General features: G+C 38.7%; 1 protein-coding gene across 4 annotated transcripts in view; it reads right to left on the bottom strand.

Annotated features, from left to right (window-relative positions):
- Window positions 1–22678, bottom strand: part of CALCR (calcitonin receptor) — a 159278-nt gene that overhangs the window by 118896 nt on the left and 17704 nt on the right. For 2 of the 4 annotated variants that reach the window (XM_039388623.1, XM_027749207.2), the window contains exon 2: window positions 2639–2781. The exons of the other annotated variants lie outside the window; for them this stretch is intronic. The gene's annotated coding sequence lies outside the window, so the exon portion shown is untranslated. The remainder of the gene's footprint in view (window positions 1–2638; window positions 2782–22678) is intronic. 4 annotated transcript variants of the gene reach the window in all.

Raw genomic sequence — 22678 nt, 5'->3', positions numbered from 1 at the left:
TGGGACACATGACAGTGTATCTGAAGCACACTCCCCAGCCACTCTGAGAGCCTGTGCATGCATCCCACAGAAGATCACTACAAAAAGCAGAAACTGGAGTACTGTCACTTGTTTCTAGTGCTTTTGAAAAGCAAATCTCTGTGTCAGTGCTCCAGAGTCCAGTTCAGGTCAGTGTACTCTTTCCATGCAGGCTTTTATAGTGGAATGGGAATAACATGATGTATCTGACACTTGGGTCATGATTGAGAGGAGATGGTGTATGTTGCAAAGGCTTTTAAAAATGTCTGTGGTTATGAGCTGTGGGGGAACTCCTCCATGTGACAGATAGCTACATCAGAAGCTTCCCTCCTAGTCCCAGCCTGTACAAGTGCTGATCTGTGTGCCAGTGACTGTGCATGCAGCATGCCGTAACACAGTCCCACTAGAATCTCATAGAAAGGCTTGTGCTTCACAGCACCTTCCTTTCTTTCAGCGTGGTGCTTTATAGCCTGGAACAAGGACTGTGTAAATGTACACAGTAATATGGATCCCATCCCTGCCTGTCCAATGAAATGAACAGGCAAGTTCTTCTTTGCCATGGTATACAAGTTATGTAAGAGCTCTGGTAAAGTGACAAATTTCCTCCTCTCTCTACCCCTTCACACCTCATGCAATGAAAACTACTGTGAGCAGTGCAGAGGGGGAGCAGTGCTGCTGCAGTTCTGTTCTCAAACTTCCTACCCTGTGGTGCATATCCTGCAGTCACTACAGCATGGGGGTAACACGAGCTTGTGGGAAGGGTGTCAAGTACACAACTGCTTTCATTCCTGATTTTGGTGGGTAGCCTGCAGATGAGGGATCAGGAATGGGTGGTGGGTTCTGCAGGAAGAAGGGGAAAGCCATTCTCTGCCACTTTTGCTGACATGCCATACAGCCTGATGGGGCCCTGAACCAGCACCCAAGGGTATGGGGTTGGAGGAAAATTTGTGCACTGGCAGGAATATCAGATAGCTGTTTGCATGGTGGCCATGGAAAGTCAGCCCAGAGCACTGCAGAGTCCCTATAGCACATGAGCTCAGTTGTTCCTCAGTGTGGACAGGCAGTCGGGTAGGAATGGAATCAGAGCTAACACCTGTTGGGACATTTCTCTTGTGCTCAGGCCTCATCTGCTACCCCAGGGGCTCTTAGAAAAGGCTCTAGCCCACTTTCCATTCAGTGCAAACAAAAAAAATCAACATGAGGGAGCAATTTCTCTCTAGAAGACTTCTCGCTCCCACTGCATAAAGCCAGTTCTCTATCCTGCTGTTCCCTGCTTGCAGCCAGTCTTGGTGACCACGTGTAGGAACAGAGGGGTCCTCTGTTTTGATCAAGGGACCAGAATAACCCTAGGCTGGAGCAAAATCCCCAAATGCGTGCAATGAATATGTGACAAACATAGCACCAACTGCTTCTTTGATCTACTGATTTACTCCTGTTGCACCAAATTCCTTGCTAAGACAGACACAGATAGCAATATAAGAACTGACAGGTCTGTTGCTGCAGAAAATGGAGGGATAGTAAAGATAAAAAATGGGGGCTTTTCACAGAAGTTAATAATTCCTATAGCTGCAAAACATAGCTGGTATGAAAACCAGCTGTAACTGCTGTTCTTCATAACACATTAAAAAGATACTATACTTAGCTGTTTGTTTAGGCATAAAGAAAACACAGATCTACACCTGTATTCTCTGCATACATAAACCAGAATCAAAGTCAACGCAGTTACATATCAGTTGTCTAGTTTCAGCAATCCTGTCAGGGCCAGCTATAAATTGTGGGAGATCTTTTCTACAAATGTGTTGGAAAGTGATCAAATTAATGTTTGTGTTAGCATCAGGAAGAAATAAAGCGGGTGTGGATGGAGGAAAATGAGGGCTGGCAGAGAACAATGAAATACCAGTTGTAATTATAAAAAGAAAAAACAATTTTACATGCATTACAGAGTTTGGTCACAGAGCTAAGTGCATCTTTATTTTTATGAGCTTCCCTATTATCAGGCTGTGCAACACAACCATGAAATTAACAGTCAAATATGGACCTTAATCCTGACATAAATAACATTCCCACAGACAGTACTAGGAGATTTGTCAGAAAAGTGTGTTCAGAACTTGACCTCTAAAACTAATAGTGTTGGTGTTTCCCTAGTCATAACATCTCATTTAGCTACCACAGTAAGGCAACTGAAACAGTCGAAAGCACAAAGAAGTCAGTTGTTGCCAGGTGGCTCCGTCTCTGCAGCCATTACTCAGACAAATAGTATTTGCTCACACAAGGCAGCCCAGAGCATTTATTGGAGTGTAACACAACTTATCAGATGAATTCAAGTTTCATGATAAATCTTTCTAAAAACAAGTTGTGGCATAGAATCAATCTTTCTTTTTTCCAAGCATGCAGCTTTTGAGGGTAAAATCACTACTTTTTACTAAAGTCATGATAGACAAATTACTTGTTTCAGCGACTTTAAGAGCCCGTAATTAATTCAGGAAAACCTTAAGCGTCCTTTTAAACTAAACAGCTAGCTTGCAATCTAAACTCATCAGCAACAAAAGCTCACCAAAGCATGGGTGTTTTAACAATTCTCAAATGAGTTTTTGTGTTTTTAAGCAGTTTCCTGACATACCTGAAGGTTGTTATTTGGCTTTATGCTGGAGCTGGTCAAACCTGATTGAAGCCCACTGATGACAGCAGGAATCTTTTCTCTGACTTGAGTAGCTTTCAGATTACAGCCAGTATTTCTTCAGGAATAATGGGACCACTCAACTCCTGAAAGCAATGAGAAAACCCTCAGTGACTTCACCAATTGTAGGACAAAGATCATAGTTCTGGACAGGGATTAAATTCTGCTAAGAAGGCTACCACAGCTGTCAGAAAGACACTTTAGCTAACTGATATTTCCCAGGTATGGTGATAAATTGGATTGTTGATTTCTTGGTTATTGTCTTAAGTCTACAATTTGGCCTGCATTTGCCATCCAGTCAGTCACATGCTTAAAATTTGTCAAGTTTCAGTATTTCAAAACTACTTTTTCTTAAACTATCATACATTAAAATGAAAGAAAAAAAGGGTACAATGAAAAGTACAGTCTCAGAACCATACATTCAGAAAACTGAAAAGGAAGCACAAAGGAAATCAAGTTGTTGCTCTCCTCAGCAGTGAGGGAAAGGCAGGTCATGCTCCTCTTTCTTCCACAGAAACTGGCAAAATAGCAGCACCCTGGAAGTAGATCATCTGGTTATTTGGCTTCCCAGTTGACAAATATCCTGCAAGGCACAATAGGAGAAGGAATATGTCCTGTTCCCCCTGTGATACAATGATCCAACATTTACAAGAGCACTTTATTTTACACATAAGAAGACAGCAGTACTATCTCCAGAAGAAAACTAGGACAGTCTGTTCATCCCAAGTTCTGCTTTCCAAGTAGCTCAGGCAGTTTTGGAAGAAAAGGCTTTAGAGTCAAATCAGTACTGTTCAGAAGTAGAATAAAGATCCCGTGAGCTATACGTCCATTCTCGTGCCAGGGGAAAAAGATTTGATTGTAAGTATTGTGCCTCCTGCATTTGATACAGATAAGAATTTTTGAGTTGGAAAAGATTTTGAAAATGGCCTGAGATTCCTGGGAAGCTTGTCTCTGAATATAATAATATTGGAAATAATATAATAATATACAAACTGTTTTGTAGGAAGTGTTTTGGGATAGAAAGCCCTACTGAGAGCGTTTGTCTCATGTCCCTGCTATTTGTATATATAGACAGAAGCTGTTGATGTGTCTTCTGAGCAGGGATGTTTCATATTCAGAATTACACTGCTTCTCATGGAAAGCAAGCAATTCTTTACCATGAATATCTGAAATGAGGCCTCCTTGGTAAAATGTAAGGCATAACTAATAATTTAGATATGGTGTGAAGTATCTATTGAACACACTTTCAAGACATCAGGAGGGATTTATCTAACTTTCTAAGCACAGGCAGTAATACTGAAGAATGGGATGCTTCCTGGCACATAGTTCATTACTGTTTGCTACACTTGATTTTCAAAAGAAAAATATCAGAGGCTTCTGATATTATCCATAAAACCCATTTAATAATGGGCATACAGAAATACACAGCAACTGTATCGCATGGACACTTTCTGAGGTTCTGTTTTTACTGACACCAAAGAAACTAAAGCCAAATAGTCAAAGCAATTTAATTAATTAAGAAAGCATACGCTCATAGGGAGGCTTTATTATCTTATTTGCCCTAGAAAATTAATTATGTGTAGTCAATGTAACTGTAACCATAGTGCTGTCATTTCATGAGCAGTAAAAGAAAACAAAGCAACCCATGAGTGCAGCAGTTTTAATAATTGCAAATTTGAAGCACATTTCTTTCTCATTACGTTTGAATATACAAACTACTGTGCAGTAAATTTGGGGTTTAGGCATGATGTCACCATCTTGCTTCTCTTTTACAGAGAACTATCCAATTCAGCATCAGTATAAAAATAAAGAAGAAATCCTATTCTCTTCAGTGAGATATGAATCTCAAAATGTAATTGAAGCATTACCTCCTGAATTCATTCTAAAGGCATGCAATACCTTAGAGACAAGAATCATTCCCAGTGCAGTAGAATGGCTGCATACTTGAAACAGGAATAGACAGGAAAAGCAAAAATTACCATTCCAAAGCTTCTTCAGCCCCATTGCCCATTAGGTATTTTATTTTCTTGTTTACAGTTATGCTGCAAACAGAGATTCAGCAGTAGTATACCTGGAATTCAGCAGCACTACTTTTGTTCTGATGCCTATATAATTGATAGAGGAAGATACTTTATTTACACAGCTGTGATGTGTTTTATAAACAGGTTGATTCTGACTTTCTGAAAGCTCATGGAGAATTATTGCAAAGGAAAAAAAAAGAAAAGTAGACACAAGGTCCCACATGTTTGACATCTTGCCATGTGTACAGATAGGACCAGAAACCACCGCCTTTGTCTAGTTTTTCTGGAAAGGGGCCAAAGCTTTTTAAGGACAAGCAGCACAACAAGCATGGCTGCACCAACCACTGCTTTGTAGTCCCAAAGCACTATGACCAGGCCCAAAGCAGTAAGACTGGCTCCCACTATGGGATTAATATAGCTCCTGTGCTAAACATCATCTAGTACCTTCTAAAAAAAATAAGGAAAGTTCATTTGCAAAGCAGAGGCAGTTTCTCCATCACTTTTATAAGGGCACTGGTATGACAGATACTGCTGTCATCACAGTTCCCAAGTGGAAAAATAGGATTTTAATCTCAAGTACCATTTGCTTTCCTCAGATAACCACATTCTTTATCACAAATGCTTTATCTTCATCATGCATTATGAATAATCTCACATTAGACTTACCTCACAACAGCTTATGCACAAACAATGCTCTGAACTAACAAAATCCCCAGTCGTATTTGTTTAGCATGTTGCATCAATGGAAAGTTTTAACTCGATCTGTTAGCTGAAGGTCTTTTGGTCTGCTGAGTCACACACGATTAATTCTAACAATATTTTAATTTCCTACATGATTAGGTAACTAATGATTTGAGATGAGATTGGGTGTTCTAAACTGAATCAGAATTAGCATTTTTTTCTTTGATGAATTAATTATAATTGATTTATGAAGTGGCACTCTCTAGGGGCCTGACTTTGCAGTGCTTACTGATGAGGCTAAATTCCCGTTGAAACCAACGAGCAATTTTCCTCAATAAACATTGAAGGATCTGCCCTTAAGGCTTAGAAGTTATAACCAGCACCAGCCTTTGAGCCACTCTTAGGACTGCAATTACAAACACTCCAGAGCTATAATCCTAAAAATACATTTTGCTAAGAACTACAGCGGAATTTCCGAGTAATGTGTACATGGAGCTATCCCAAGAGTTTTATGTCTTTCTATGAATACAGTATTTTACTAGCAAAATAAATGCAGAAACTCGAGTTGGAAGTATGTGGGCAGTATAATCCTGAAGTGTTCTCCACCAAAAGACTGAGGGTGTGCTATGCAGATGCAATTCAGTTTTCTCCATAATAACCATTCCTCTTAATCTTTCTCTTGCGATTTCTTGATGACCTCTCACAAAAAAAATTAAGAAGCTGACTGTTTTTGATGGTCTAAGAAGGGATTCAAAGTCACACTCATTCAGTGCTTTTGTCTTTTTTTAATGGATTGCTTCCCATTATTAAATAGTGCTATTTGTTTTTCCTGGAGCAAATGGACAAAAGCTATTTTTTCCCAAGAAATAATTTTAAAAACTTCAGTTTTGTGTTGCAATTAAATATTTTGTGGCTTTTTCTTTTCTATTTTTTTAAATCAAGGTGTTGGCCTTTCAAGATCCTCTTCTTTATAGACTTATTTATCAAGAAGCAAGTCTCTCAAAAATGAACACATTTTAGAACCATTTTCCTGAGATAATTCCATATTGCTTTTTAAAGCAATTTGACAAGTATTTTTGATGAAAAAGCTCCTAAACAAAAGTAGGTGCACTTATTCCAACTTGAAAACAACTTTAAAAGGCCATTTACTAGATATTAGTACATCTTCATTTTTGAAGCAGCTGTTGTATTAAATCTGCACATGAGTTATAGCACCTGTCATCATCTGATGTCATGAAGCTGCTATGTAAGAATTTGGATGGACTTTTCTCCACTGGCATCAGCGGGTGTTGAATCAGCCAGGAAGCCTCAGTCCGGTCAGAGCTGAGGTTCAGTAGACTAAGAATGACCCCTGACGTCTGAACACAACTTTGATTTGAGTTTCAAAGCCTTAAGAGATTTCACCTTTTATAGGATTTTGCAGGGAGAGAAACAGGGTTTTCACTGATATTTCGAAGAGGTATGTCAAGCAACTTTAGGAAAAGATGGACTAAGCAATTATTTCAATAGTGAACTTGAAAGCAAAATTGGGAAAGAAAGATGTCTCCCTATCATGCTGAATACTGAAACTGGAAAAGTCTGATTTCCTGAACTGTCAGTATTTTGTGTAAAGTAAGCATCTACTAGAAGCTTCTATGAAGAATGAACATTATTCCTGTTGTTCATTATGTAGCCAAGTATTTCCCCACTGTTTTCAGAAAAACAGTTATTGCTGTTCATTTCTATAGAAACACTCATATATCGCACAGTAGTAGATGGCTGTGCAAGTACTGCTAAGGTAATAATTTTCTGATGATGTTACAGTCTCTAACTCAGTAGCATATTTAAAGATACATTCGTATATTCTTTGATGAAAACAACCAGATATCACATAAAAATATAATCCAGAAAACTGCAAAGATGAGTCCATAAAGGTCTCAGTTTTGTGATGTTACTGTACTTTTTGGAGACGCATAACTTCATCCCACTCTCTGAAGATGTATAAGAATCCTTTATTGTATCCCTCTGGATGGTGCTGATTGATTGCCTCCGTGTACCAAGTGATGCATACACAGAAAAATCTTTTGTCTCTTTGTTGTGGAAGAAAGGGATTCAGTTTTATGTTCTTTTTCCTAACAGATTAGTGACTATCCCCAAATAAAACAGATTACCAAGGACCACAGGCTGGCTATAGTAACAACTTCAAGCCAGATTTTACTAGTTTTCCATCTTATATTAGTAGCATCATCTTCTGCCTGAATAGCATCATCTGCCTGAAGCCAGTGGCACTTGCACAAAGGGTTGCTGCTCAATAAGTACTCCGGGATCTAGGAAAACCATGGGTAAGTTCTGTCTGGGGTGCCTGCATCAACCACAGCTCCCCTGCCTCCAGCCATGTCCCTAAAGAGTACAGGCAGAGTGAACTGAGGACACCTTTCCTCTGTATGCTGAGATGTCCCAACTATCTCACTGCAGCTGAAGATTCACTCAGATGAACTTTATTTACCATCCAGTTCCTGAAAGTGACTGATGGCTGGCTTCTCCACACTAACATACAGTTGTGCGGTCCACTCTAACCGGTAGGTGCCACTTGCCCAGAGCTGTTTGTCTTGCAGGACGTGACAATGCTGTCCTGGCTGTGACATGGGACTGAGCTGAGACCTCAGGAACCAGGTGCAAAATCCACTACAAAGGACTGTAATGACTCTCTAAACAAGAACGCATACTCAGCAGATGGTGACACATCTTCCCATAAAAAAAAAAAAATGAAATCCGTTGTCCCAAGTATCTATGCCACACTGATGAATACCAGGTAAATCCCCATGGAAGGGAATGACTGTTTTCTTATCCAACAAGGCATCAAAACCAATGAAACACTGAAGGCCACGAGTATAAACACAAGTTTAAAAGTGATGTCTGAGTAGCAATCTGTAAAAATTGCCACCTGGCACAGGGTGAGCTCTGTAAGCAGTCTTGTCAGAAAAGCATTTAAGGAATTCTGAAGAGGGTCCCTCTTAGATGCCATATAGGTTGAAGTTTGTTCCACACCTGCAGTTTCTCCCTAAACAAACATTATTGTGCTTTCTGTCACAAAATGAAATCCAGACTGCATTATCTAGGTGTCCCCTTTGCTTAGGTTTTGTGTGATTTAGATATTATTCTGAGTACTGACATTTAACACCTACAGTGTGAGTTGTGTTTTAATATTCCAAACATTCAGGGAAAAGGTATCAGGAACTTTAATCCAAATGTTAATTTGGTTTTCTGAAACGCATCAGGATGAATTCTGATCAGCACTTCTGCATTAGCTTCTGAGCTGAGTTTTAATATCATACGTAAAGATGAAAGAACTGATCAAATGTGAATCTACTAGGTGATTTATAAGGTCAGTATTACAATGGATAAGTTGTCTACAATCAGATTCACTTTTTTCAACCTTGCACTGGCCTGCAAAATTGGATCTCAGTACAAGCATGAATAAAGTGCATTATCCCAGAAGACTGTTGAGTGAAGCTGGCTGAACAGTAGCATTTCTGATTTGTGAAGAAGTTTTGGAGGGAAACAGGGAGGGTTATTTGGTTTTACTCCGAATCATATAAAGAATACTTTTTTTAATTTCCCATGAACTGGAAACTGAGAGACTATTTCAGTCTTACAATCCCAGCATGTGAAACTTCCTCCAGGAAACAACCACACTGCACCCAGCAGCTGCTCAGTGAAATCAACATTCTTGGTACTTTCACACTTGCTAATCACCCACCCCAGTTTCTCCAGCAGCTGCCAGGGCACCCCAGCCCTGCAACCCCGCACAGCTGCCCTGTCTCCCCAGCTCATAGCCCTGCTTCTCCAATCCTGCCCCTGCAACTACACCCTGGAAACCCACTTATCAGCAGCTGGCCAAAAATCCCTGATTGCCACAGCTTTCAGGCTCCAGCCCATGGAGATGGAACCTGTCAAGCCTCTCCTCTCTGTAGCAGAAAGATGGGAAGCCCTGGAGCTTGTAGGGCCTCAACTCTTGGGAGCCCTCATCCACCACTGCTGTATCAGGCAATCCAGTGCATCTGACTGAAATTTTATTTAGCATAAATAGTTGCAGACAAACATTTTTTATTTAGGGACAAAACATTAGTTCCCAGATCTCTGGTGTGCAGAGGTCATTCCTATTGAGAATATAAAACAAGAGAAACCATAAGTGGCAGGCAGACCTCTCTGTCTCACCATGGCCTCATTTTCCCTGAAGGCAGGTATCCATATGGATATGGAGAAGTGGATCCTCATTCTTGTTGCCTTAGCAGTGAAGCAGACTTCCACTAAAGGCAGTGCTTCTTCTGTATAGGATTCCAGGGTATGATTTATTCCAGCATGGAAAAATCTGCCTTTCCTAAGGTCACGAAAAAAATATATCAGTGCAGTGCTTTATTTAGAATCGTAGACTGCTGTGTTTCATGGGGTGCTTAAAACTGAGTTCAGATTAATATTAGCAAGATGCACTTAAAATGATGAATTTACACATACACACTGTAAAACAATACTACAATTTTCCTTTTCTAAAGTACAGCTTATAGAAATATATTTAATAGAAATATTATTTAAACTGCTGAACAAGCACAATACAAAATGCAGCTCATTCAGGACACCGAGATTACATTTATACTATTAATCCAAACATGTTCTCTGGGACTAAGGCATGCAATAACCCCCACATATACTGCTCAGCTCTCTTCCCTTTGAAAACAGGGTATCCACGTCCCAGCTGCCTATTGTGTACGTTCCAGGCCCATGCTAGCTCCCAAATTGCACCCAGCGATCCTTGGGAGAACTCTAAATTGGCTGAGGTCAAGAGTGCGACAGAGGTTGCTCCAACAGTTTTGAAGTATGATGATATTGAAGCAATTGGGAATGCAGCCTGAGATATATCCACTCTTACAAAGCCTTAAAAACTCTGAATTACTTATTTGTCAGAACTGTATAAATACCACTCAAGTAAGTAGTCTTTTCATTGTACCAGAAAACCCCTGGAGTGTGGTATGTATAATCCGGGACAGTTACTAATGATCTGGGTCAATTACTAATGAGGATGAGCCAAATGAGAGGTTTGTTTAAGTACAGTATGTTGACTAGGAGCTTTAATTTCTTTCAGGATTTTTTTGCCATCTAAGGGTAGTTACCCACAAAAGACTAGATGCATGCTAGAACGACAACAGGTCTTGAATCTGTCTTCAGATTCAAGAGAAAATCATCACTTCATTGAAATGTTTTCATTTTCCATTGGGAAATATCATGATTCTATCAGGAAAAGCTAAATAATTTTGTGTGTTTATGGGGGAAAAGAATTGTCATATTGTTTCTGCTGTTAAACTGAGATGACATATTATTTGTCTGATTCTGAGCTGCTGCAGTGTCACGTGAACTAAGTCTGCATTACCCTATCCACATTTTCGTCTAGGAGTAAATTAATATAATTCAACAAATAACTGAAAAATCTTATTTGGGAATATCAAAATGTTTTGCCTAATGTTGACATTTCTTATTTGGGATACTTTTGAACTTTTTCTTCCCTATAAACTTCTGGTTATATCCTAAAGTAACAAAATTTGTCACTACAGAAACTGATGTTTCTGTCGAACGATTTTATGACCCCATTTTTCTTATTCCTCTGATGAAACCAAAAAAGGAAATTAAGACATCTAAAAATTACTGATTCTATGACACTGTACATTGTTTAAAATTATGATTTCTTTTGTATCTATGACAGTTCAGAAAAGTCAATTATATGGTTCATGTCTTCAGCCTAAGGGGTTTTTCTCTTTCAATAATATCAACATCAATATTGAATTATATTGCCTGTAACTAGTACAGAAGCTGCTGCATCGTTTTCCCACATGATGCACAGATCATTAGGAGGACAGACAAGAAGGCATAAGAATTGACAAAAGGGATCAAATTTTACTCACAGAACTTCCAACAGTCTATTGAGTACATGGTCACAAGTCTCCTTTCACCACCAGAAATAACCGACAGGCTTAATGTAATGAAATTATTTGTGTAAAGTGATAAAGGAAGTCAAGAAGACAATCTAAACCATGTTTCTCTTAATCCCAATCAGATATGCTGACATCCAGTATATTCACTTATGTCCATGTAAGCACCCAAAGGTCATAAGGAAGACAAATTAAAAAACTCCACACATTTAGCTTGTGATTAATGAAAAAAATTATTGGATTCTACGACATACTAAATTGATCATTTTTTTCTCTGTTGTTTTACAAGGACAAGAGCATGAACCCACACAGAAGCCTTTTTGTCTGTGCTGTCCATGACCCACACATAAAAAAAGATGGAAAGAAAAATCTTTCACCATGGTAAATCCAGCATGTTGTACTCTTTATCACTAAGATATGTTCATTTCACCGATACCCCTATGTACAATGCAAATATTTCACGCCTGCAGACTCTTCTAGTATTCTTGTCAGAACAACATATATAATTCTTAATAAAAGCCAGGATGGTGATGAGGGACACAAGGTTTTACACTAGTAACAGTCATTAGAGAAATATGAGCCATAGGACCTCTTGATAGTCCAACAATATTATACTCAGTACAAAATGTCAAACATTTTGTAACCCATTCTCTAGAGGATCTTCTTAAAATCAGGCTGCATTAGATATTCTGCATCTGTTACTTTTGCCTTCCTGTGTATTATATACTCCTTATACACTTTTCATCCTATAATGGGATTTTAGGAAACTATTACCACATTTTGCTAATGCTGTTTCAAAAATTTTGTTTGTAATCAAACATTCAGTACAACCTGAATGCAAATGCTACTACAGAGAAGTGTCTATTATAATCAAAATAAATTTAGCCTGCAGAGTTTGCTGAGAAGGAAAAATTGTTCGTATTATCCAACTGAAAATGAAGAATTCCATCAAGATGGCAGGAAGTATAACTGTAATCCTAAATACGATGATTACCTCCTCAGACAGTTGTACATAGAAATGCTTAGACTACACCATTACTCCTCTCTGTCATCAATACTGAGCAAAAATCCCATAGTAATTTTTTCTATATAGCCTTTAGACTAACAGCCAATATTATATCTCAACATTAAATATGCTTACATACTCCTGATCTGAAATCCTAAACTACTTATCCCTTAATTATTCTATTCCATAATACTAATTCAACAAATTGTCAGTAAATTGTATTTAAGACTGTTTTGATACACAGTTAAAAGGAAGTTAAGGAAAAGATCAAATGTTTTCATTCTAATTGTACTGACTGTGAGCTAGGATATAGTCAAACTTCCATCACGATTGTGAAGGTAACATGATTGTGTTACCTTGCATCAGTAACACAATCATATTTTTCAAGGCAGAGGATGTAACATTTAAGTAGTACAGAAACATGATTAATTAATAACTTTGTAGTAACATATCAAGAAAAGAGTTCACTCAAAATCCAGTTGCAAAAACAGTCACCACAACAAAACTATTCTTCAAGATTTTTTTTTTTTGGTGCTAACAGTTATCATTAGAGTTACGTCCCTGTAAGTGTGAGGGTACAGCTTACAAAAAAGCCACTGAACATTCTAAGTATATTTTTGTTATTTTGTTAAAACTGATCCTAAGAAGTCAATGTGAATTTATTCTGTAATTCAATTGCAGCAACCAACAAATATTGTGTGGTTGTAATGATTTATACCAGAAAAGCAGCATGCAGTATGGATGCAATAAAATGTGCTTTACGATGGAACTAACAGATGAAAGAATAAAGGGAAAACAGACTGGAAGGGAAAGACAGGAGTCAATAAAATATAAGCTACACAGGGAGATTAGGAGTCCACAAAATGAAAAGGAACTATTCATACAAATGCAACACAGAGGCAGGCAGTGTGTTACACAGACAGACACTCAAATTAGGGACCAATTGGTCATATGGAAGGCAACCTGTTCACGCACATCATTTCTGAATAATGTAGTATTTTCTAAATCAAAAGAAAGACAGTTGTTTTTGAGTTGCAGCAGAATACCTGGTCAGGATGATTTGGGGCAAGACCTGAACTGGCTTGCACTCTTGGCCAGCAAAGAATCTCTAGGGTTCAAGACTTGACAGCCAAAAAAATTTAAGGAAATTTATCTCCTTGTACATAAGCAGGAAGGTCCAAACCTTGACAGAAGATTTCAGAAAAGCTGACTTCAAGAGGCTAATTATAATTTCTGCCAGTTTTACTTACATGAAACTAAAAGATTACTTTTTGTACAGCTATGTATCATTTGAATACAATTGCAAAGAGATGTAGTAATGCCTATATTGTTTCTAATTGAAGTTTTAATTGGAATGACTTGTTATTAATTAAGACTCAATTATAACACAATACCTCAAACAGATGCCAGAAATACACCAGAACTTCCCTTCTGATCAGGAACCAGTCTGGCTGCAGTGACTGCATGTCATAGTTTGAAATTGGCCCCCCCTGAGAGTTCGGGGGCTCAGAGGTGACTGGGTGCCAGAGCAGTGTTCCCTGGAGAGCCACTCACCATTCATGTTGTTCACTTCTGCTGAAAAATCATATATACACAGCACCGGGAGCTGTTGGCAGTTCTGCTGTTGGTGTCTGCTGCGTGTAGGTGGAGAAGGCCAGGGGGTGGCTGGGCTCCTTCTTGCCCCCCTCCGGGGGTGAGGGGAGCCCTGCGGCCCCCCAACTCTGCCTGGGCCAGAATTAAGAGGCAGCATTTGGAGTGTGTGCTGTGAAGGAAAAAATTCACAGCACCTGAAGTAAGAGGGAGGAGACCAGACCCTCTTCCCCCCCTGCAGCTGCAGGACGCTTGGGACAGTGTATAACTAGACCGAGCTACCTGTGGCCAAGGCTAGGGGGCTTTCCCCCCCCATGGCATTGAGACTGGTGGGGGGTGGATTTTAAGGCTCAGCATTTGAAGCAGAGCCAAGTGGACGGGACGATAACAAATCAGCTCGGCGCTCAGGAGAAGAATCCCAGGCGAAATTGGAGGCAAACCAAAGAGAGAGGCCCAGAGGATATCTCTGCCGTGATTTAAACGCAGGACAGCTGAAAACCCAGAGGAAGAATCAACATTCCAGGATGCGTACATTAATAAGCTACACTACAGCAGCCTACAAAACCGAGGTATGAGACTGAGAAAGGGAGATCACACAGCAGACCGAGGAGAAAGGACTCAAAGCTATCTTCTTGAACTTCGTGAGTAGAAAAAAACTTCCACAAACAGCTTGAGGTTGGTAGGGATTGTTCAGGGGCCCAGAACACTCCCACGAGAGAAACTGCATTACCCAGCAGCCTTGAAAGGCTTCTCCTGGACTAAAGTTAAAGGGAGGGGCTTAAAAGACTGATCTAAATGTAATACTATATATATATATAGTTGCCTTTAGTTTGTATAGTATTTATTTGTGTAAATAAATGTATATACTTCCCCTTCCCCCTATAGAAGCCTCTGGCCTGAAAGTTTCTCTCCGGTGTTAGGATAAATTGTGGGAAGGGGTGGGGGGAAGCCTGGAAATTGGATTTTGGATTTCTAATGTGGCTCAAACTGCCACACTGCATCATCAAGAACTATGTGCAGTAACATGGTGGTACAGAAGCAGATGTCTTGACATACTCAAAGCAGAGCAGGTGAAGCATTTCCCTTCCCCCAGTGCAGCCACAACAGCAATTTCTTGGAGGTTGGACAAGGCCTTTCCTTCTACACACAAATTAAACAGGCACTTCCGATTTCAGGTTATTAAGCTACAATAATTATTACCTTTTCCTTGAACAAATTTTAACAAAAAGAGAATCTGCACATATCTTTCCTTTCCCTGTGTGATCTGAAATAGGAACTATCTTCCCCTTCAGGACTTCACAGACCTCATTTTCCTTCATTTTTGAGATCTAAGATATACATTACAATTCTGTTTTCAATATTAAACCCCAGTTCTGTCCTTCCTCAGAATCCCATTTTACCGCATATCAGTTGCTCAGATGAAAAGAACTAACACCAGGAAACTGATATATATTTAGCTGACCTTAATGTGACTAAGCGGCTGGAAACAAAGGCAGCTTGTACCATGAGAGTGCCACACAGTACTCTGTGGACACCAATTTGGAAAGCATTGGTAGAACTTTAAACAACATTCTCCAGCTAGACATGCTTTCCAGGAACTTTTGCCACCTCCAGAGCTCCACATGCCATGTAATTTCAGTTGTAACAACTCGCTCCCACTCAGAACTCAGCTGTCAACAAGAAGGAGCTCTGCATCAGAGGAGGAGGCATCCCCAGCCACCAGAAGCAGTGGGAGGTACTGTGGACTGTCGACCAGCGGTGATGCAGTGGAGATGCAGAAAACAAGAAAACGTAACAGAAATAATGCACTTAATTGTTTTCTAAAGAGAATAAAAAGAATCTGTTTGCAATTTTTTGCAATAAAAACTGTGTATAATATTTTTAGTGTGTAGCTGTCTTAATGATAAGGGGGTGTGAGGCACTGGAACAAGTTTCCCAGAGAAGCTGTAGCTGCCCCATCCCTGGAAGCTTTCAAGACCAGGTTGGATGATGCTCTGAGGAACCTGATCTAATGGAAGGTGTCCCTGCCCATGGAAGGAAGATTGTAACTAGATGATCTTTAAGGTCCCTTCCAACCCCAACCATTGTGTGATTCTACAATTCTGTTACTTCTAAGTCTTCAAACTCTAAGATCCTTTCCACTTAACCTAAGAAGCTATGTTGTAGAGTTTATGGCAGCATTTCTCAACCTATGTTAAACTAAGAACCACCTTACTCTTTTGAAAAAAAATACCTGTAGATCATCTTGAAAAAAATACTTTTTAATTCTCTGGTGAAAAACAGCTGAAAGCTAGCATGTTCATACGTTTTCCCCAGTAGGTTTCCTTTACATGTGTGGGACTCTGGTACAGAGTTGGGTATATTTTTTTTTCAACTACCACTGTTTCACATATTACCTTTACAGGCTCAGAGTTTGACAAACTGTAAATCATAGTCCTCAATTAATTTAGCAAACACAGAAACAGTTATAAACCTACATAATAACTCTCGCAATGTCCTGTAGCAATATACAACATGTAAACTACTGACCAGTCAAGCTAGCTACACCACTGAAGAGGGGCCTTTGGAGATGACTCCTGATGCCAAGTTGAGAAGTACAAAAACCCAAAGCGTCATAAAATAATCAGGTATGAAGGATCATTTCCATTTCTTTGGTGTTTCTATTGGGTTTTTGTATTTCTATGATTTGGAAAATTTCTTACATTAGTCGTAGTTTGAAAGTGGCAAGTTCTTCAGTTCCAATTCCTGAAAATGTTGACATTTACTATACCCATTTTTCTGACATTCAGTAAATTCACCAGGTAAAGTTTAAAAGTTCATGCTGACAGCTAGAAATTACCATATCAGAAAAGTCATTCAGGTTAATTATTATTTGGAAATTATCCATTTTGCTTCTAATATAGGTCAGTGCCAGCAATAGTCCTCTTTTGACATTGTGGAGAAAAGTGTTCATCAAGCCCAACATCAACTTCAGTGAGATTTATGTTTCCATCATATAAGCAGAATTGGTTTTGTACTTAGCTGGGGTACCTTAAAACAATGAGAATGCAAAGCACTCTGTACAGCTGAGCTGCAGCCACTTACTTGTAAGGGCAGGGAGTGCTGTGTTTTGCAGACCTCTGAGCAGTACATCAGATTAAAAAAAAATGCCCTGCCTCCTTATACTTGTTTATTTTTTACTAGCAATATAGTAGAGTTCATTGGTGAACTTTTGAGTGATTACTTCAAGTGATTTAGCTCCCATGAAACTAAACTAAAACCAGAGATTAGAGAGAGACCAGCATTGTGCCCTATCTCTGTAGTAGCATGCATGGGTTGATTCTGGTGACAGTAAGACCCAGAGAAGTTTCACAAAACAACCTAAAGGCTATGTAAGCTCTGGTACACAAAGTTAACCATACAATCCAATTTTAGCAAAATATGCAGTCATATTTCAAGCTTGCATTATTGTACAGTAGATCTAAAGAGCATAGTTACTTCTCTCTAGTGATCCTAATTTTATTTTCAACTGCTTTTCCTCATTTGAAATTTGCAATTCAATGCAATCAATTTCACTTTGGTTAAACACTCTAATGTGCTCTAATAAAAACAGGCAATTGATATTCTAATTCTGTTGTATTGAAACTAGCACTGTATTATGAACACATATGGCAAAATATAGCAAGCACCACGGCAGCTACTTAGAGGAAGATTCTTCTCCAGTTGTTTGTGTAAAATATAACACCAGCCTGCATGGCACTTTTAATTTCAAAAGGCTAGAAGGTACTTTACAAATTACACCTTCAAATAACAAATCATCTTAATTTCTGTCTACTATTTCTGAGATGCATCAGAGTAGTCTTCTAACACTTCACAGCAGTACCACATCATAATTTATAGACCACTCTAGCAAATATTTTTTATGCATGAAATCTTTCACTGGGACAGGATCTAGGACAGCAGAGAAGACCACAATTCACATTGATGCTGCATGGAGAAAGAATATATAGAGGTATGATGTAATTACAAGAGAAGGATTCTATGAGTTTTCAGAAAATCTTTTCTGAGAAAGTCATAAAAATAAAAACTTCCCCCCTTCTATTGACTGGATAAGAGGAAGCCAGGGGAGAAATGAAACATTTTCTGTTTTCGTTGCATATTCCCTTGCTGGGAATTGTTTTTAGACAATAGTTATCACAATAATCTCATAAAGAAAAACAAACAAAAACATTAATGTCCTTAATTAGCATTGATTAATAATCAGAATCTTATTTTTGACTGCTCTCTGTGATTAGTTATCAAATATCCCTGCAATATTGGTTCTGTATTGGTTCTGATAAAGGGTACCATCTAAGGAACCACTCTTGTTGACTTACAAGAGTGTCTTGTTGACAATCTTGAAGTCTATAAACCCCTGAAATTTGATGAAACCAGATCAGATGTCAAATCAGGCCAATCAACCTTCTCAGGCTTGACCTGAGACACAACCTTCATTAATGGCAGAGGTAATCCTGCTGCTAAGAACCCCGAAGAAACATGGAATACTATAATGTCCAAAGGAAAACTAGAAGAGAGTGTACCTATCACTTCATGCATTTGGATGAGTCCCTTGATTTGTGTGTTTGAAGCCTTTTCTTCAGAGAATCTAAAGCTCGACTCCCACTCTAACTTTCCAAATAAATTTTCTGGTGCATACCTTTACCCTCAGAAACTATGAAAGCTCATGCAAACTTTAAATAGGAATAGAATTAGAGTTGGTTTTCTTGCTTTGGTTTTTTTTGGGTTTTGTTTGGTTTTTTTTGGGGGGCAGATCATCATATGCAAGGCAACGGTTTCTGCATTACATTTTCAAATGTGAGCAAGACTGCCTTCAGAAGGATCAATGGATTTGCATTGATGAAATATTATGGCACAATATTTCACAAGACACATAATTATTAGTCTTACTAATACTTACTAATAATACTTCTCTCCCTTACATGTGCTACCTACCAGCACTGATTTAATCAATTTTTCTTCTGAATTAAGGTCAGATCAATTACGTCACAGAAAGCCAAGCTTATTTGTGAATCAATTACTTCTTATGTGTGTTTTATGCTTTTATTTTTTAATCTTTCTTGATAAATGAGAAGCTATCAAATTTGGACAAACATTTTTACAGATCAGTTGGCAAGCAGGCAACAATAATAATACCGAAATATTTCCATAGAAATGAGCTCATTACCTGTCTGTTTGTGGTGAAAGAGTTTTAAATGGGTTTTGCGTATGTGTTGCCAATCTGGTAGGCAGAGAGAGTTGCAGAAAATGTAGTTAATAGATAAACAAGGCAAAAAGTGTGGTCACAAAGCAGTTGCATTCTGAACTGCTCAGTTATTCTGTTAACTTTGACCTTCTCTAATTCCTGATTGATAAGTCAATAATGAAACAAATAATTCCTTCTCAGAATTATCCACTCTGAGTATGGGATAGAGTTGGTAAGAAGTTGCCTGACTTGCCATAACTGTGTTGGTCTTAGTGGTGACTTCAACTGAAGGACATTTTGCCAACTTAAAGACCCATGCCTATTCACCCATTCTCTTCTAACTTCATGAACATACAATTCCTTTCTGAATTCTTTTAAAAATCACTTTCAAACTTTACTTGCTCCAGTCTATCTTCTGGACCTTTTCTGTACTTGCCCCAGTCTATCTTCTGGATCTCTTCTGTATTTTCTCCTTTATATATTTGGATTTCTTTTGAATTCATGTTTTCTAGTATCTAATAAGTAAATCTCTGCCATGTCTTCTTTATTCATACTGGATAATGCTATGTCATCCTACTGTCTCTTTTCCTGCTCTCTTGTGTCTCAGTTTTACTCACACTTCTGTTTTCAAAGTTGATCTATGAAAACTTTTCCTTCCTGATTAAAGTTCCTAATTTCACTCAGTATCTGCTATAATTTCTTAATTAACTCTGTAACTATGTAATTAAACTTTGCCACATTTTCTGAAACATCTGACAGGAAAAAAGTGCTCCAAATAAACTTGTAGTATTACTGAATAGGTTGCTATTAACTACAGCCTATCATCCAGCTAGCTCTGTTTCTATCAACATTGAGTACATCTTTCTCTTCTCTTAGCTGGTACATCTTCTGCAATGGAAACAGTGTTTTGGTTTGGTGTTTGAAGAGCCCAATAGTTGTTTCCAACTACTCTGAGACTGACAATAGCATAATTTAAAGAAACTGTAATTATACATAGGGATAAAGGTTCCCCATAGAATCTGACATGATTAATTCTGCATTGAGGCATTCAATAGTGTTCCTTCCTCAAACTGGACCTCAGTTCACTTAAATATGTGGGGAGTCTGTCCTGCACACTACTTATTGGCAAGCGATAAGAGTACATTTATTGGAAAGAAAAGAAAATTCCCTACATGGCCCTCCTCACATACCTGCTCGGCAGTGTTTGGCTCTGCACAGATCTCAGCTAGATCTAGAACCAAGCTGCAACACACAAAGATGTGAAACATCCCTGGGGGTTCCTTTGTCAGCACAGCTCTCCGTGCTTGCACATTAAGCTGTGACAGATACAGTGACAGGGCTGCAGATTTGTTAAGCAATTGTCACAGAGCTCGAGTTATGATTACAGGCAGTCCTTGCTACCAGACACCTACTGCTTTAACATCAACAATGAAGATGAGTCACTAAAGCAACTTGGGAGCATCATAGAGCAAGTGCTGAGACAAATATCTTTGTCTGCTGTGATGGTGTATTCTGTGACATCTAAGAGAGCACTGCCCGGGGTCTTTTCTGCTTTATTATGTCTCTCTCCCCAATGTCTATCTCAAATATTGAAACTCCATTCCTGCTGTAAGCTCAAAGGGAGAAGGAATTTTGCCCTTTCACTTTCCTCCAGTAGTCCACTTATTTTAGAAGACTTTAGCAGTCTATCCAAGCCCGAAACTTTATTAGGGTCTTTCCCCTGACCATGGTAATATAGGTCCTCTGAGCTTTTTCCAAACAGCAGCAGCAGGTTTATAAATTGGCATGATTTATACACTGCCACTCACACTCTAAAGGGTGAGTATGATCCTATCATATGAATTTCAGTCTCGTACAACCTGGGAAAGTTATGGTTGGCAGCAGATAAACAGAGATGGTCTGTCTGCAGACTCAGGAAGATGACTTTGCAGTTGACATTTGGTTAGAAAATTATCCTTAAATTAAATTAGTTTAATGTGGTACTGCTTTTTGACACTTGTACCAAAAAAAGTTTCACCATACTTTTGCTTTAAAAGGAATTTCCTAGCTCAGGAAATATTCTTTCACTTTATATATTTACCAGCAATAATTCACATTCTTTTTTTACTTTTGTCTTTTGAGGAGTTTTGTCTCTGTAAAGAGAGATTGTCCCAGGCAAAGGAGACAAGGATGGAAGAAGTTATAGAGATGGACTGTTTAGTCTATATGTCAGAAGCACAACACGGAGCACACATGTTTAGAGAATATAAAAGCAGCTGTATGCCCCTTAAAACAACATCCTCAACACAATTTGGGATGAAATGTCTATTCAGAACAAACCTTCACTTAAATAACAGAAGGAATGAAAATAGCTCAGTATCTCAACCTCACTTTTTTTAAACTTTACTTATTAGAGTGACCTGACAATCTGATGCAAATTGACTGGATAATTGATTTATTACAGTACTAGGACTTGGAGATACAATTTGATCCATTGCAAATAAGCAGAGAACAGTATGGCATCTTTATCCTCACAGCAATTCACAAACTTCAGAGCAGTCAGCTGGAGAAAAATGCTTCAAAAAATCACTGTCTAAGCTTTGATAAAGATCTGTCAATCCTATTCTGTGCAAAGAGGGATTTAGAACTAGTGAGACTTGTTCAGCTATCACGTATGTTTATTTCAGATCCTGTATTATTAGACAGTGGCTAAGATTTTTTTGTGTTGTTTCCAGCCACGATGAACTGCAGCAGACTTTTGCCACTCTTCTCCTCCAAGCAAGGTGAATCTGCAGGCAGACCAGGAGGTGGCTATTCAAATTGAAGAACAGCTGTTTGGAAACACTTTCTCAAGACATTGCCAGCTGCTCAGCATCCTGATCCACTACACATTTCTAAACATGTTAAATAGATTTATTTTCCACTTGCAGTCGGTTTGTGAATTATCTATGTGCTTTCAGAAGGGGCATTGCTTTAACTGAATGGATAGCTGGTACCTGATACTGATGTCCTGTGCCAAACACTAACAACTTGAAGCACATGCCTATTCAAACTACATCCAATGACATCATCATTCATATGTGGAATTATGTGCAAACAGAGATGCAGAGATGGGTTTGTAATAACATAGACTTCTCCAGCTATCATAAGGATTGTTTCTTAGGAAGAAACAAATGGACAAATTTCAAAAATTAACAAGATGTAAAACAGACAAATTAAATGCAGATGATGTCACCATCTCAGACATCAATTGCTCAAATGTAAATACGACATCCTAATCACTGTGTTCCAAAAACAAGTATTTAATTTAGACTAGAGTCCTTATGTTAGAAACCACAGAAGTGATTTCAGTAGGTGCTGTGAACATGCAGGTCGTTGTAAACTCCCTCAGAAACTTGCTTTGAACCAATGAGTGAAAATGCATTCTTTCTCTCTCTCTTCCCTTTCGATTCCCAAATACAGATTTTTATGAAGCTTGGGAAATGCCAAATTTGAGGTCTATGACTTAATGTCCTCACAACAATA

The sequence above is a fragment of the Pipra filicauda genome, unplaced genomic scaffold (genome assembly GCF_003945595.2).
Source record: "Pipra filicauda isolate LSUMZ 115617 unplaced genomic scaffold, ASM394559v2 scaffold66_size7647185_pilon, whole genome shotgun sequence".
In the NCBI taxonomy this organism is placed as follows: Eukaryota; Metazoa; Chordata; class Aves; order Passeriformes; family Pipridae; genus Pipra; species Pipra filicauda.
This window is presented reverse-complemented; position numbering and strand designations above follow the sequence as displayed.